This window comes from Cannabis sativa, chromosome 2 (genome assembly GCF_029168945.1).
Source record: "Cannabis sativa cultivar Pink pepper isolate KNU-18-1 chromosome 2, ASM2916894v1, whole genome shotgun sequence".
Classification (NCBI taxonomy): Eukaryota; Viridiplantae; Streptophyta; class Magnoliopsida; order Rosales; family Cannabaceae; genus Cannabis; species Cannabis sativa.
In genome coordinates, this window is record NC_083602.1 from 82,801,997 (window position 1) to 82,820,913 (window position 18,917).

The following is an 18,917-nucleotide window of genomic DNA, read 5'->3' on the forward strand; positions in this document are numbered from 1 at the left end:
AAGAAGAAGAAGATCTATCCAAGTCTCCCAGCATGTAGACTTGGTTTATTTATCTCCCTTTATTTTTTCTTTTTAAGAAATGGCCCTTTGGCCGAGACAATAATTTTGCCCCTAGTGGCATTTCTTTTTGTAAAGATAGATTTGCAAGGTTGGACGACCAACTTTGCTTTTTAATTCCTCGCACTTTCAAGTGTAAACTTTATTATGCAGATGTTTGCTTCCGTTTTATTCACAATATAAACTATCACATGCATAAATTTTATTAGGGGTTTCCATTGATTGTTCTTTCCTCTGACGTTAAGTAATTAATTTTCTACTTTACGTGTGAGCAGCTTAGCTGCCCGTTCCTCAATCTGCGAGCCATCATTGATTCCATCTCACGATCATCAAAAATGATCTTATTTTTAGCACATTCAAATATATATTTTTAATGAACTTGTCATCTTATATATATTTTTATTACTTACATGAGTAGTTAAAATTTCTACCCACGTGTTGGGTTTAAGTATTTTTCAAGGCATTTGGATGTCTCATTTAATACTTTCTCTTAGTGCGAGTCGTTGGTATTCAGCTGTATGCGCTAGTAATAACTTTTGATTTTCCTTTCTCGTCAGATAGTTTATAAATCAAAAATTACAATTGTTCGATCCCTTTCTTGTCAGAAAGGTTTGATCAAGGCGTTATAACGATTCGACCCCTCTTCCGTCGAAAAGGTTTGGTCAGGGAGTTATAATAGTTCGACCCCTCGTCCGTCAAAAAGGTTTGGTCGAGGCCCTTTTTTTTTGAAACGATGGGTTTGCATTGTACTATGCATTTCCAGATCAATTCCGGTTAATCATACATATATGCCCCTCAAGTAATTTTAAAGGGTTTACACTTTATAATTACTTGTTTGAAAGAAATGATTATTTTATTCACAACTAGAATTCAAAATATTTCATCAATAATGTGATTTACAATCATTAATCTCAAAAGAACTTCCCTAGTTCAATTGCTTATTTTATCAATCTTCCAGGAGCATCTGGTTTTGATAAAATGGGTTTTGATGTCCAGGGTCAATCCCCAACATACTCCACTCCCACAATTGTCTCAATATTTAGGGTCAATCCCTGACAGATGCTGGGGTTCCAAGTAAAGTAATCCTGGTTTTAGTTGTTTGTCTTCAACTGCTACTAGTTGACATCCACCTTTCCACATGGCAATCACAGGGGGTTGATATCTACTCACATCGCAATTCTTTTACACAATTGTTTTATCGAAGTAACTGCCCTTTGTATTCTTGTGACCCGCACCCTCTCGAGATAACCAAAGTGTCCCTTCTTCTTGCGGAAGAGGGTTATAATCTTCAGTCGCTCGAGTTATTGGGCAGATCAAACTAATCATAGGCATCTTCCTGCCCCTTTATATATAGTTGAAGATGTCCTTGCGATATAAGACCTTCTATCTCATCTCTCAACTAACGACACTCTTCCGTGGTATGACCAATATCACCATGATATTCACACCGCTTATTTGGATCCCTCTTGCGCCTTGCATGTTTCATAGGTCTTGGCTCGCCAAAAACGACTTCTTGTACATGTGCGAGGCAGATTTTTTCCCAAGTTTCATTGAGCTCGGTATATTCGACATAAAGAGGGCTATATCTGTTGGGCTTCTTATCCTTGAGCAGCCTTTTGGAATCGTCTTTTTTCTTTGATCTTGAGGCCTCCGAATCAGGTTTTCCAACAGCATCCTGCCACGGTTGTCTCTTGGGTTTCATGACTCGATACCCTCTGAACTTATTCTCTGACTCGCTCATTCGCAAATGGAATGAATCCTTTTGCCTTGAACTGAGTCGTTGACGGAGGTCAGGCTTCTTCAGGTTCAGATGTTCTCGTAGATCACTCTTGTCATGATTGTGGTCAAACCTTGCCCTTCCTCTCAAGGTTTGACTCACCTTTTTCTTCCTATAAAGGTTTGCACGAGTTTCATTCTCATGAGCTTGAATAGTGGGTTGGCGATTTTCGTTCGATGTTCCCCGTATCTCTGGCCGTGTCTCTAGGTTTTCTTCAGTTCCTTTAGGTTGCATTTCCTGAGGGATCTGAGTATATTTCTTGGTTATCCTCTGCCCCCTGGTCTGTGAGCCATTAGGTTTGCCTTGTGAATCTCTTTTACCAAGGTCACATTGATTTTGGGTACCATCTTCCCATGCTACCTTTACTGCAGCAATTTCACGCTCCAACTCGACATTATGATGGTTCACTACCTCTAATCGATGCCTAAGATGGCGGTTTTCTAACTCCTCGATTGGTATGTATCTGGTTGGGTCATAAACGCCATCCGCATCAACCTGGTTAGGGAGTGACCGATTGTTGCTCATCCAAGGTCCGTCAAGCCAGGGGCCCCAATATTGGGTCTTCCTAGGGATTGCATTCTGATCATGCGATGACTCAATAGATCCCTGAGGACTCAATGGTTCTTTTTCAGGACAATCATTGATTCCTTCTTGAGGATTATTATCTTTGATGTCATCCATCACTTTTATTTTAGGAGGCTTTTTCCTGAGCTTTTTTCACAGAGGCTCTCAATGAAAGCACCAAACTATTAACGCAGATTTTTGTTAACCAAATTTGAGCCTCACGATGATAATTCAACACAGAAAAAATAAAAGCTATAGAAAAATAATATATGACACAAGGTTTTTTACGTGGTTTTGCAGTTAAAATTCTGCATACTCCACGAGTCAATCTTATTCATATTTTTGAGTATTTTTCTCAGGGCCACTTTTATAAGAGTTTTTTCGTCCCCCTTTTTGATCTTGTCTGCCACTATTTATAAATGCATAGTGGCAGTTAATTATAAAGCTGACAAAAATATGTTTACATCCATTATCCCTAAAATTGTGGGATCTGATTACAAATCAAGCCAAATAAATGAGGTTTTTACACAGCTGTGAATATCCCGCTTTTATTGGGTTGAGATGAACGCGTAATCAAAAATATACAGTAAGCCTTATCTCATAGGGATGCCTCGCCGAGAATGGAGCCAAGATAACTTTGATATCGAGCAGTTGCTTGTCATTTGTCTTCTCGAGACTAATATTGTTTTAACTCTAATAACTATGCTTTCTGGTGTCGAGCTGATCTTCCTCACATGCATACCATCTTCTAGCGAGATAAGCGCCTCGCTGTCTGTTATCTTGACTCGCCACACTATCTATACTCGGTTTGTATATCGTATAATATATGCTAAGTATTTGTAGTGTTGTCGTTTTCTCTTTCACGCAGCGAAGTTAAGGCCTCGTCATGAACTCGTGCACCCACATGGTTTTTCATCAATACATAAGTTAGCAGTACGTATGTTTCTATCTCGCAGAAGACTATTCAGCCGACCGAGTTATAAACATACCCTACGAATTATATTTCCAACGAGTTGTTCCATGCTAAGTATACTTTTTGTTTGCGTGTTTGAGTTCTTTGTTCTTCTCAGCTCGACACATGTCTTCATGTGATGTGCTTACCGAATTTCAGGTATAACAAGTCTATTCAATGGACTCAACAAAACTACCTGTTCCTAGTGTTAAAGGTTTGAGTTTATCTAAACCTATGGCTTGTGGTATGCCTAGTGATTTACTTACTCTAGTACAAGCAACTTACTTTAGTGAGTTGTTTGAGCATTTTTCTAATGGCAATCTATAGAAGCTTTTTGACTTCTAGACATAGATTTCATTTATCTAAGGAAGAGTTTTAACTATTCTAGAAAAGATAAGGCCAATGAAATAATTCCTTAGGATCAATAGTGAGAGGTCTCAAATATGATTTGGTATGCATTACACCAAACACTTGCTTTTGAGTGGGAGCAATGAGTAGGTATCAGATTAATCCAGGAAAGGAACATTGGAAGATAATAAAGTAAATCTTAAGATCATGAAGAGGAATTATATGTTATTAGATAAGGGTTTTATTTAATACTCTTAGACTATACCAAATCAGGTTTCTAGAAAGTTCTATACAGATTAATCTAAGGGTGGAGCAGTGACTTTGGATAAGTTTAAAAACCAATATGAAGTCTCTAACTCTACTAGTGAGACTGAATATTAAAGTTGCAGGAAAGATACTTATTCATTCTATGGAATGTTCTATACAGATTTTGGTATTGTACCAATAATTTATTAACTACTAGTGTGGCTTCCGGACCAACACAGAAGTAGTTGCCAAAATGTAAAAAATCTAGTATCCCTAGAGGAGTAGACATATAGAGAGGAATTTCACAATATCAAGGATTTTGTGATTAAGGAAATGTAATGGTGGAGAAAGGTTGTATTGTATACAAGCTGTCAGATCTTATTACGGAGAGAATACTACATACTACACTTGATCTGGATATCAAGGCATTGAGATTATTTGAAATACACTTTTTGTTTTATATTAGTGCAAGTGGGAGTTTCTTGGGTTTTGTGCCCTAAATAAAATCCATTTTAATATAATCAGATTTACTAATTAATAAAAGATTAGAAATCGTTTTATGTTGCATGGTTCACATGATTTATTTTATGATTATGTTTAATGTATAAATTCTATTAAGTCAAGAACATATATAAATATGGATATATTTGTTCATGATTATAGTGTCGTCAGCACAGTGGAATATAATCATGATTATATGTTCAAAAGTTTAATTCCCATAATTTGTGAGTTCACAGGATTTAGACTGGCATGATAATCAGCGATAAGGTATACTTACACCATGGATAAGTGTTATGTCCTTTCTAGAAATGGGCATTAGAATTATAATTTCTCAATTTCGAAGATGTTATTAAACTCTAGGTGTAATATTTGTGTTATATGTGAATTATACAATTTTTATTATTTTTGCTTGGTGACAACAGAAAATGCGATAGATGGTCAGTTTGATCACATGGGTAAGTCTAGAACCTTATTTTTTAGTGGGATGCATGTTGGAGGAAATAGAATATCGAGTTTGAGCGGGGTTATGGTTTTTAACCATTTTACCCTAGGCTTTATTTTTGCTTAAGTTGTAAGTAAAGGGCATTTAGGTCATTTTATGGTGAGGGTTAGGTGGCAACCTAGGAATGTAACACCTGCCCATTTTTATTCAGCAAAAGATTAATTGGTTAATCTTTAATTTATTTTGGAAATTAAGAAAGAAAATTCAAAAATTGAAGAAAAACCCTTTCTTTCTCTTCTCTCTCTTCGAACCAGCCAAAAACCAGAGGAAAATCACCCCAATTCTTCCCTTTTTTTTGGAATCAAGATAAGTATCAAGTGTTCTTGAGGTTGAGGTAATCCTTAGTTCTTTTACTCTTTGTTTTTTAAAGCTTTGAATTGGTTTGAGTATGTGATTTTGAAAATTAGGAGCTGTTAGGGTTCAAAGGTAGTGTAATTTGATTTCTAAGCTGATTTTGAGTTGATTCTAAGTTCTGGATGTTAGTTTTGGTGTATTGTATTCAGATTGAGCAAGTTCGAGCTTTGAAACTCAAACTTGGGTCTCTAATAGCATGTTTAAATTCAGTCAGTTTTTCAGGGATTTGTTGGTTGGAATATGTTGTGTATACCCTGTTTAGGTACTCTGGAAAATTTGGTGGCAATTGGGCAAGTTTTAAGAAAGTTTTGGAGTTGTTGGGGAAACCTGGTGCAAACCGGTTAATCGGTTTGCCAGGTCCTGTAAAACCTGTTAACCGGTTTGCAAGGTTCTATAAAACCAGTTAACCAGTTTTGAAAGATTTCTCGAATAACTCATTTTCTCAAATCTTGCCCATTTCAGGGCCTTAGTTGGGTGTTTTCCTGTTTCCTACGCTAGTGTAATTCCTAGTGATGACAACAGCCCCTTGAGTTGTAGATTCGGGTTTCCGAGATTAGGGTTTTGAACATGTGATTTACCCAGTTTTAATATGTAATTATGGCATTGTAATATCCTGATAAGCCTAATGGTAAATAATTAGAGTTTATATTATACTATGAGTTAATCAGGTAATTAGTGGGATTATGATCTTACTAATCTATTTCAGTATAAAATTTAAATTTTGCTATAAGTGAGTAAATAATCGTAATTTGTTGATTACGGAGATTTATATAGCATGTGTGAATGTAATATGAGCTATATGTGGAATAAAAATATTTTCAGGTTGGACGACCCTGGAGACTCAATAAGTGGATACATAAGCATAATTTGTTAATAACGGGGATTTATTTAAAATACGTGGATATAATATGAGTTATTTGTGAAATAAAAATATTTTCAAGTTTGGCGACCCTGGAGACCCGATTGGAGGCCAAAAATGTCACAACAGTTTTAGTTATAAATATTGATAAGATTATTGGGATAAGTTGATTTTAGAAATATCGGGGTATTTTAGCGTACTCGAAGTTGGCCAAATACCTTAGAAATAGAAATTTCTTAATGGCTAAGAAATAATAAGATAACTATTCGTAATAAAATTTTTATTAATATTATTATATTATTATATTATTATTATTAATATTAATATATTATTATAATATTATTTATATGTATAAGTTAACGTAAGTTAACTTTTATATATATATATTAAGTTATCAGTGAAACAGAACAGAATGAACGACGAACGAAACCCTCGTTCTCCCTCCTTCGATAAAACCTTCTCCCCTTATATCCATTTTCTTCAATTTTCAATCCGAAACTTAGCGATCTAAGCTCTGGTAGTAGCAGGATAGCAAATCCTTAAAGAGGGAAAGCTTAAGGTATGGTTTAAATTCGTTTTAAGTTTAAAAAGAATTAGTTTCGTATAGGGGTTTTGTGAATTAGAATAGTTATGAAGGTTCTGACCTTATAGAATTATTCTCGGGTAGTCATGGGACTAGTTCCGATATTTTCTTGTTGAATTAGAAGTGATTTTTGAGTTAGAAATCGAGTTTGGAACTTTTTAAAGCTTAGTCCGAACGTTAATGGCGTTTTTCATTTAAGGGGTCGATTTTTATTTCTGTTACATAAGGATGGTAGTATTTATGGCATACAGGCACCCTGTGAAGTTTGGAGTGATTTGAATAAATTTTGGTAGTGTTTCGGTGAGTGCGAAAATTGAAATTTTCGTATTTCACAGTTTATAGAAATTCCTAAGAGATCAGAAATCGTATTTTTGTCATAACTTTTGACTCAGGTGTCCGTTTTGGACATTCTATATACCGTTTTGAAGCTTGCAATGAGCTCTACAATATGGTGTATGTTTTAGAGCCAAAATATAAGTTTTATTTTATTGTATTTATACCGCGGGGTTTGGTAGAAAACCCTCTATTGTCTTATGTGAATATAAGCAGTGTTTTGGGATAAACACTTATTGGTTTATCATTGTTGTGATATAGGGTCGAGATCATCGGGGATAGTTTTCCACTTGGGTTGGCCAAAATATATAAACCTGGATTAAAGGTAAGAAAAGTATATTGTACTGCATAGTACGTTGTATGTAATACAATTAGTATTGTTATGAATTGATTAAGATTGAGATATAATGAATATTGTTATATATTGAAAAGTATATTGTACTTCATAGTACGTTGTATGTAATACAGTTAGTATTGTTGTGAATTGATTAATATTGAGATATAGTTAATATTGTTATATATTGAAAAGTATATTGTACTGCATAGTACGTTATATGTAATACAATTAGTATTATTATGAATTGATTAATATTGAGATATAGTTAATATTGTTATATATTGAAAAGAGTGATTGGTTGAGTATTGATAAAGTGATAATATTATGCATGTGATATGTGGGCTCACCTGATTAGGTGATGCAATTTTCCTGGTAACGTACTGGGCATAAGTACGGGCGTCAGTGATATATGATGAGTATCGAGTGTAGGTACGGGCTCACCTGATTAGGTGATGCGATTTTCCTGGCGACGTACTGGGCATAAGTACAGGCGCCAGTGACATGATAAGTACCGGGCGTAGGTACGAGCTCGTCTAATTAGACGATGCGATATATTGGTGCCAGATTGTGGCATGGGCTCACCTGATTAGGTGATGCAATTATATGATATATGGGTGCAGGTTTTTGGGCATAGGCTCACCTGATTAGGTGATGCAGTTATGCGACATATGGGTGCCAGGCTATGGCACGGGCTTGCCTGATTAGGCGATACAATACAAGATCATCAGATTAAAGCATTGACTTGTCTGATTAGGCAACATGATGTCATGAAGATGGTTGCTTTATGAGGTAACATATATATTATTTATATGATTAACTGAATATGAATTCCATTATTGGTATAATGGTTTTGTATTACCAAATATATGTATACTAATGTTTATTCGTGGCAGATGCGAGTAGTGATTTGGATTTCATCTTATGAACAAAGTGTGATGGTTTGATTCTTATTGTGTATAAATGACAATATTCAAATAATAAGCTATATGATTGTTATTATTACTTTTCTTGCTGAGTCCTTGTGATTCACGGGTGCTATGTGGTGCAGGTAAAGGAAAGAAAAGCTAGATCAACCATGAGGTGGCAATCTTCTCCAGCAATGTACATATTGACCTCGCCGGCCTGCGTGCCGAGTTGCCAGGAGTTTTGTTAAACTGGCTGTATCTGCTGTGTATTTTGATTTTATGTTTGAATGGTTGTCGTATATATTTCTTTAGCAAAACTTTTTATAACAGGGATTCCCGGAACACACTTTTTATGCCGTTATAATGTCCATTTTTAGTGTTTTATTTTAGTCAAGTTTTTCATATTATCACGGTTTTTGATAATTAATTATTCTATTAGTATTATACTAGTTTATAAAATCACACACGTGGCGTCCCTATGGATTAGGGCGTTACAGGCATCCATCCAGCACGAGACTTTCCGTTCAGGTCGGCCAACTCACTTGAATCAGGAAAGGAGGTAAGAACTATGTATAATGTGTAATATCAATATGCGGTTGTATGTATATCTTAAGTATATATGCATACTTATATGTTAGTTACACTACCAACACTTGTATGGTTATGGTACAGAGTGCATTGGTATAGTATATATTGTTAAAGAGTACATTACGGTGATACCAGCATAAGTATGGGAGAGTACAGGGTGTGTGTGGTATATCACTCAGTGGTACTCAGGGTACGAAACACACCTTACCAACACTCGTACATTGAGGTACATAGTGTATGTGGTATAGTGGCTGTGCCCTAGTATTGAAAGTTTTTACTCATCTGTTAAGCCTTGCAAATAGGTGTATGGGTGCCTAGATACAAGTTAATATTATATGACATGTTATATGCTTTTCTTACTGAGTCTGTCGACTCACACTTCTGCTTTTATGTGTAGGTAAGGGAAAGGCAAAAGCTGAACAGGAGTGAGCCTCAGCTGGGATGAGGTTGTACATGTCATGGCAGCGCGACTTGGAGTGTTCGGTCTCGGGACATCTGGGGTTGTTCTTTTATAGTCGTTATGCGACCTGGATATTGTATTTCTAATATTTTGTATAAAAGTTTATAAACGAGATCCCGGTACTTGTAAATGATTATGCAAATTATAAAGTTTAATATTTAATATAAAAGTTTTAATTTGACACGTTTTTTGAGAAAATTCTTTGATTAGCAAAGATAGCATTGTAATTGAAAAATCACTGTAGCGTGCCTTAGCATTAAGACGTTACAATTTGTGTATCAGACACGCGAGGTTTGTCTACCGAAGCTTGCCAAGACATGTACAATCTTCATCAGAGTAAGCCCGTACTTGTTTAGCATTATATGTGATTATTTAAGCATGTTAGGAAGCATATTAGATTATGGATATTTATTTTAAATGCGTTGCCTTAAAATCTATAAGAGCAATATTAAGTTTTATGATCGCTGTCTAACATGCCTGGCTTATGGGTTCACAGGCTAAGTCCTATTAAATGGACGCTCAGCGAAATACAAGAAGTCAGGTAATATGGTTAAGACCGGAGGTAGTTAGGGAAATCAAATTTCCCAGAATCCCTGTGGTCGCAGTCGAGGCCATGGCAGAATTCAGGGTGGTCATCCTGTGAATCCACCACAAGCTCCTCCAGATTGGGAGCAGAGGTTTGTGGAGATACAAGATCGTATCCGCCAACAAGATGAATAAATTCTGAGATTAAGGTAGCAGGGTCCTCCTGTAATGCCTCCACAACAAGATCAGACTGTTGTAGCTCCAGCAGTGTAAGCAGAACAACCTGTTGCTGGCAACCGTATGGAGTCGTTATACGAGAGGTTCCGTAAGGAAGCACCTCCAGTGTTCTTGGGAGGTCCTGATGTGATGAAGGATGAGCAATGGCTCACTGTGATAGAGCGAATTTTGAATTTCATGGGGGTGGTTGGAAATGACCAAGTGACCTGCACCACATTTCAGTTCCAGGAAGATGCTCTCGTGTGGTGGGAGCTGGTGTCCCTGGAAAGGACATAACACTTATCCAAGGTGTAAGAATACCTATCGCTGATTATCATGTCAGTCTAAATCCAGTGAACTGATAAATCAGGGAATAAACTTTTGAACATATAATTAAGATTATATTCCACTGTGCTGACAACACTATAATCATTAACAAATTCATATGTTCTGGACTTAAATAGAATTCATACATTATATATATAATCATGAAATAAATCATGTGAACCATGCAACATTAAATGTTATTTCTAATCTTTATTAATAAGTAAATCTGATTATATTGAAATGAGTTTTATTTAGGGCATAAAACCCAACAATTACCAGGTATACCACTTGCCATCGGTTTAGATAAACTACAACCTATAATACTAGGAACATGAAGTTTTGTTAAGTCCATTGAATAGACTTATTAACGAAAATTTTCTTTTATGTCCTTGTAATAGAAAACTTTAGGTTATTTCATGTGAATGGATCAAACCATAGTTCTATTGGATTTTTTTCTTAGTTTATTATCTTGACAATCCATTACTTGTTTAAACTCACAATGGATTTTAATCACTAGTGTCTTCCAAGTCATAAGAAGGTGAGTTCCTAGAACCCTCCCACTACGTCAAGGTACCGTGAATTATGTTTAAGAAAACTAAATGGTATTGACCTCTTCGGTTGTGTCAAAACAACAGAGACAGTGGGATCATCATATGGAATAAGATGATAGAACACTTTTGGAATCAAAAAAAAAATATCTCCTTTACTTGCTACTTTTTCAGACTTAGTCATTTTCTTAGAAAAATGGTACTTGTTTAAACAAACACTTTCTTATCTAATGACTATGGGATGGTCCACCCCTAATCACTTAGAATAGCTAACAAACCATGGTTAACAGTTCTAGCTTTTCTTAAGATTTTGATTAGGTCATCCATGAATCTAGTAATGATTTACACTAAGTACCCAACCATTGCATCATTCTGAAATTGTTTTACCATAGAAGGATTTAGGCAACAACTAGTAACTAATCATCAATATGCGAATCGAATTTCTGGGGAGGTAAGTTTGGATATAATTCAAAAATCAATTTAATGATCTTTGAACTGCATATCTACTAACTATTTCTCCACCCCTATCAGTTCGCAAGATCTTTAACCACTTACCTTAATGGTTTTCACCATTGCTAGAAATTCATGAAATTTTTCAAACATTTCAAATTTCTTTGCATAAGGTATAATTTAGAGTGATCGTTTTAAGAATACAACGAAAAACTCATATCCACCCCTGAATGTACATCCATCTGCGAATGAGATGAACTTACTTTCAGTGGATATAGGCATATTTGTTGGGTTTTATGCCCTAAATAAAACTCTTTACAATCTGATTAGTTATCAATATAAGAAATTTGAAGTGATTTATGTTTGCATGAATTTTACATGCTAATGGTTTAATATGTTTATTACATTTACACACAAAATCAGTTCAATCCAGATCATATGTTTATTCACAATTACAGTATCGTCAACATAGTGGAATGTGATTGTGATCATATGAATCAAAAGATTAAGTCCCTGTTTCATTAGTGTTTGGATTTACACTAATGTGATAATCAGCGATGATGTGTACTTACACTTGGAGTAAGTGTTATGTTCTTTCCAGGACATTAGTAAAGTATACTAGTTTCGAATGTATGGAGTATACATTGGACTGGACCGATATTGCAACTTGGTTAAGATATTACAAACTTACCGTTATATCTTTCCAAGTCAATATCAGTAGTTGATCTTAAGATTAAAAGAATCTAAATCCTGATATGCTTAGCCTCAACTCAGGAGTACTATTCATGTTCTTTTATTTATTAGTTAAGCCTACTTTCGGGTCAGGGTGATACGTATATTTTGGGAACCTAATAGTATGATTCAGTGGGAGTGCTGAACATAAATATGGAATCTATAGCTTCAACTGGTGTATAGAAGTCAAGTGATGATTCCTTTCGAGCTTAGCAAATAGAAGTAAATGGATGAGCTCTTGTTTAAGTGACCAATTCTTAGATCACTAAACACCATTTACAGGTAGCTAAGTGTTTTAAGGGGCAAAATACATTGACGGGTGAGAACGGTAAAATTATCCCATCTCGATGTAAATCATCTATATAGAGGATCTTTGATCACAATAAGATTATAACGATGGTTAAATGAGATAGCATATCTATATCGTTGAACATATAATATGCTCTATATAAGTCTGAGAGTGCAATTCTAAGTTCTAAGAGTGGATTCACTTATTGGAAGCTCAGCATATAGATCCATGGTCCCCATTCTAGTCGAGAACATACTGCTTGTAAGACTCAATAATTGATTCGTGATTAATCAATTATAATTCTAAAGTTAGACTATGTCTAATTTGTGAATTTTCACTAAGCAGGGGCGAAATTGTAAAGAAAAGAGATTCTAGGTTTATTTATTTATTAATAGACTTTATATGTCTAATTAATAATTAAATTAAATGACAATATTATTTAATAATTTATTTTAGTTATTAAATAATTACTTTTGGCATTTAAATGGTTAGAATTGGAAAATTGGCATTTTTGAGAAAATAGAAATAAAATTTGTGGATTTTCAAATTGATATTTTTATTATTTTAATGCCAAATAATTCCTAACCTAAACCTAGTAGTTGCCCATAAATAGAAAGTGATGGCTCAGTCAAAATCATAACTTTGAATAACCTTTTCTGTGAGAAAATTTCTCTTCAGAAAAATTGAGCTTTCCCTTTTCTATTCCTTGGCCGAACCTCTTTCTCTCTTTTCTTCTTCTAAATTTCGAACCTTAGTGGTAGAGTAAGTGCCCACACACAACAAGTGGTAACTCAATCATAGATTGGAAGACTGTGAAGGATCACACACAAAGAGAAGGACATTCAGGCTCTGATCTTTATAATACTCTACGACAGAAAGGATACAAGGGTTAGAGATCTGAGTGGAAGGAGACATTAATTCCGCTGCATCAGTGTAAGGTTTTCTTAACTTTATATGTGTTTATTTTATCGTTTTAGAAAGTTCATATTTAGGGTGTTAAACAACATACTTGTGAGTAGATCTAAGATCCTGGTAAAATAATTTCCAACAACTGGCCTCAGAGCCATGGTAATTGATTTTCTTGCAAGAAATTTGGACTTTAAAACAATTGTTTGTTATTTGGATGGTTTCATGTTGTATTGAGTGTTATATGATGATTGATTGATGTTTGTGAATTTTCATGAAAAATAATTGAAATTTTCTTTCTGGAATTATTTTTATTTGATAGTATGGAAAAAATTAAGCAATTTACCTTTTTACAGAACTCAATTTCGATTTAATTTGAATTAGTTATGATTTTTTGAAGTTTCGAAAAACATCGGGATCGTGCAACAGGGACACTCGCGCGGAAATCATGTAATTCCTTCCCTGCGCCAAGGTTCCACGCCCAAGCACACCCCATGCGCGCGCGGACATGTATGCTCGGCATACTGTCCGTACAGCTCACATTTTTTTTTTCGTTTTTCTTCGATTTTTCATGCTTTTTCATGGATTTAACTTCCGATTTTTTGTGTAGTTTTGTATTTAAACATTTACTATTCCTATTTCAATTCTAATTATCATAATTAAATTAATTAATATTTTTTTTTAATTTAATTCATGATATTAGTGTAATTTGAATTTGAAAATAGTAAATATCTATCTTTTTGCTTAAGTATCTATCTTATTTTTAAATTTGATTATATCTTATCTTATTTTTAAATTTAAGGTCAGATATTAATTTTTTAAATTAAATATTTTTTTAAACAATTTGACCTTATTTAAATTTAAAATAAGATAACTATAATTATGATATTTTAAATAGATGTAAGATATTTTGCTAACTTTTAAATTTTGTTATTTTATTTAATTAAATTAAATCTAAAATCTAAAAAAGATATTTATTTATCTTTTTTAATTTTCATTTATAAAATAACATTTAATTTTCAAAAGTACTTAGCAAATTTTGAAATGATATTTAGGTTAGTTGAAACCTAATTTTTCAAAATTGTAGATTTAATTTTAAATATTTAATTTATTATTTTCGAAGTATATATATTTATTTTTTTAATTTCAAAATAAATATTTTTTTTATTATTTATTTTATTTTCGAAATTTAATTATTTAAAATTAAATAAATCCTACATCCAACTATCCAGCTAACCTTGTTGCAGGAGTATGTGGTTTTAGCTTGTTTGTAAGTTTTTAAAACCTATTATTGCTTGATTGCAAATAGTCATGGTTAACTTGTTGACAAATCCAATGATCTAATTTTAACTCATGGCTCCCTTGGTCAAGTAAATATTTTGTAACAGGTAAATTTTACAATCTTCTTTCATCTGTGTATGACCTAGCAACATGATAGGATCCATCCAAATGTGTGCCTGTGTGAGCCTATATGTTTATTTTATTATATAGATGCATATAGGTTGTTGCTAAATAAAATGTCACACCCTGATAGATTTTATTTAGGTCCATTTAGTTTTTGGACCTATTCAATTAATAACAGTTATTTATTTTAAGGTTAAATTCCTCTCTTTTGGGCCTTGTGTGAGAGTTGGGAGCCATAGAAGTGGGTACAACATACTGAACCCAGCACCCCCTCACATGAACTACCCCAATTGTGAAGGCCCATTTGCCTGATTTGAATAACTGTACTAGGTTAATTATATTAGTTTGACCTAATAAAATTGATTAGCAACATAATTAACTTTGAAAATATATGAAATTTATTTTCATGTTAATATTTTAAAGTTAATTTTAAGAAAAATACTTCTAATTTTAGATTTTTTTTTCTAGACAAACTATTTGTATTTTTCTTGTATTTAATTAAATAAAGAATTTTAACTAACTAGATTCTTTCTGGAGCTTATTTAATTAAATATTCCTATTTAAGTTATAAATTAGTTATTTTAACTGATTTTTCATATCTAACTTAAATTTGAATATTTTATTAAATTTAAAATTAAGTTGAGGAATTCTAGGCATTAGTTATTAAAGATTTTTAAGATATTTTTTAAGTTAGTTTGAAACTTAAAATGGAATATTTTTCAAATTAAGTGGTTATAACTTAATTTTTGATATTTAATTAAATCTAAATTTGAAAATATTTAAGTTCTAGATTTTTTCTATACAACTTAAATTAGATATTTTTCAATTTTTTTTTTTTTTGAAAAGATACTTAGTCAAATAAGATATTTTCTAGATAGTTATTTCTAGACTAGTTATTATTTCTAATATTCAATAGGAAAATATTATACATTGTGAAATTAATTATTTAAATAATTAATTTTAGTACAATTTTATTTAAGTGTATTTTTTTTTCCTATTATTAAACTAGAGATTAATAATTAAGCTTTCTCTACACTTAATTATATATTTCTTGAGTTTAATACATTTAATTAAATTGAAAAATTAAATATCTAAGTTGATTTTCATCATGATACTTAAATATTCATTTTTCATGACACTTAATTAAATAGAAAATTATATTTAGGTTGAAATTTAATTTTTCAACTTAAATTTAAATAATTTTTAAAATATATTTTTTCTTTATTTTATTGATCAATTTCGAAATTGCATTTTATTTATGCAAGATGATTTTGAATTTATTTTGAAAAATAGATTAAGTTGCAAATTAATTATTTATTTTAATTAATTCTTGGACCAACTTAAATCAATGATTTTTTCATTTATTGATTAATTTAAAAATAAATGAATTAAATATATTATTAGAGATTGAATTAATTAGTCAAAGAAAATCTAGATAGGTGATATTTTTGCTTGAAGTATTTTTTCTAAGTATTTATTATTTAAGTATTTTCGAAAATTTGTATAGTTTTATACTTTATTTTTCGAATACAATAAATATATTCTTATGAAAATTTATTTTAAGTTGCTAATTAATTTAAATTAATACAACTTAAATGATTTTTCTTAATATTTATATTTAAAATTACTACTAAGATGGAAATAATTCATTTTATTTCAATCACCATCTAAGTATAATTTTATAAACATTAAATTAAATTCTAATTTAGAATTTTATTCTAAATTCGAATTTAATGAATATATTTATTAGAATAATAAAGAAAATACATTTTAAAGAATGAGCTTTATTATTAAGATATTCGATCTCCATTGTTGGTTTTACATCGCATTTGTTTTAGTGAGTAATCCTCCCTAATGGAGGAACGTTCATTAGCAATTTTGCACCGTTTAATCTCGAAAGATAAGTAGTTTGTAAGTGTTTTATATGGTATGGATCACCCTAATGGTGGCGACCATATTTGACTTGCAAATTATGAAACAATGGTAGAAGCTCATAAGATAAAATAGCCTTGACTCTCGCCTAAACGGGACAACGCTGGATTCCAATCTTGATCGAATAAAATGTTGCTAGAATGTTTAACATTTTAGATGAGCTGACAACTCTATTCAATAGATGGTAGCTTTGACTCTCGCCTAAACGGGACACTGATATCAGTTTGTTGAAAAACCTTGGAAATTATTTAGGATTGATTTTTTTTTGTATTTTCTCTTATCATTCCTACATGCTATGTGCTTATAATTTCTGAATTGATTTTGTGTTAAACCATTATTGATTTCTATTATTTTGTAGTATCCTGTATAACCATGATGAATTCCATGTTATCACTATTGACTGAAAATAAGCTAAATGGATCTAACTTTCCTAAATGGAATGAGAACATTAATATTGCTCTCATAGGAGAAAGTGCCTTGTTTGTGTTAACTGAGCCGTCTCCTGAAGTGTCGGGGGATAATGCATCCAAAGCTGTAAAAGAAATGTATGAGCGTTGGCAGAAAGCAAATGACAAAGCTCTATACTTTATGCTTTCCAACATGGTTGACACCCTTAAAACTCGGTTTTCTAAAACCGAAAAGGCTGCTGAAGTAATGACGAAGTTAACTGAGCTATTCGGTAGGGCATCTCATCAGTCTCGCTTTGACGCGACTAAGAAGTACATCAATGCACGGATGGAACCCCATCAAAACGTGCGTGATCATGTTCTCCTCATGGCAAGTTATTTCCAAGAAGTCCAGGATCATGGTGCTGAAATGGATCATACTACTCAAGTAAGCCTTATCTTGAATAGTCTGAGTCCAGCGTTTCTGCCCTATACATCAAATTATGTTATGAATAAGAAGGACATAGACTTTCATGAGTTAGTCAATGACCTTCAAACTTATAAAAATTTGATTGGAGGACCCAAGAAGAAAGGGAGTAAGCCTCAAAATTTTGGGAATGGTAATGGGACGGTCAAACCGGAAGCAAATATTGCCTCTGCTTCTAAACCCAAGTCGAAGAAGAAGTAGAAAAATACCAAGAAGCATGCAAAAGCCATGAAAAACAAAAGGGCTGCTGCTTCTAGTGATGCTACACTCAAAGGAAAGTGTTTCTACTGCAATGAGAAAGGTCATTTGAAACCCCAATGTCCTAAACTTCTTGCAAAGAAACAAGGTATTTCTTTTTATAAACTTTAAGAGTTTTAGTGAATTATTATCCAATTGGATTATTGATTATGGACTAACTTTGTTTATTTGTTTCTTCTTATAGGCCAAGCTACTTGAACTCAGAATGAGTTGGATCGGAAAGCTGGACCAAGGGTGAAATCGTCCAGATGAAGATGAAGCTCTTCTATCTATTTTTGAATTAATTGTTTTAGTTTAAAGACAGTTTGGATTTCGAATTTTAGTTAGGGATTCTTATCCCTGTTTTTCTCATATTGTTGCAATATTTTTTTTATTTTTTATTAATAAAGTTTATTTTATTTTCAAACCAATTGCAATTAATGAGATTGAGCTTCATTTACTTTATCTTAAACACAATTACCACATTATATTTATATGTTTGTATGTGTAAGTGTTTTTATTATTGATGCAAATTCTATAATATTTACAACTCTTCATAGAGTTATATTAAATAAACACTAGAAATTATTTCTATGTTTATTAATAATTGTTAATTCTAATACAATTATTAAGAATTTGTTTAATAAAAGGATCTTTTGATCTGATAGGGGTGGAGAAAAATTAAGAAAACTATGCAGTTCAACGATCTTTTATATCTAATGAACTCTGGATAGTATTCAACTCCACATAAACTCTATTACACTTAGAGGATCATAATCTCTATATACTTAGGGGTGGAGTTTACTCCACAATACCCTATGTAACACATATTTTCTTTAAACATGGAAGCAATATAATGACTTAGCTATTATCAATATAAATCCTTGATCTTGATTGTATGTTCCAATTCGTTTTACTTTGTAGTAAAAATTGATACCTATAAAAGTTCTTTGATAATGTTTCACACTATCGTAATTGAGTGGGAGAATTTTAAAATTCTTTACCCATCTTCATTAGGTTGACACTTGTGATAGGAACTTAAGAACACTACTGAAAAGCAAATCTAACCATTCATGTGGATAGATATAACTTATCAGAATTATGAGAATAAG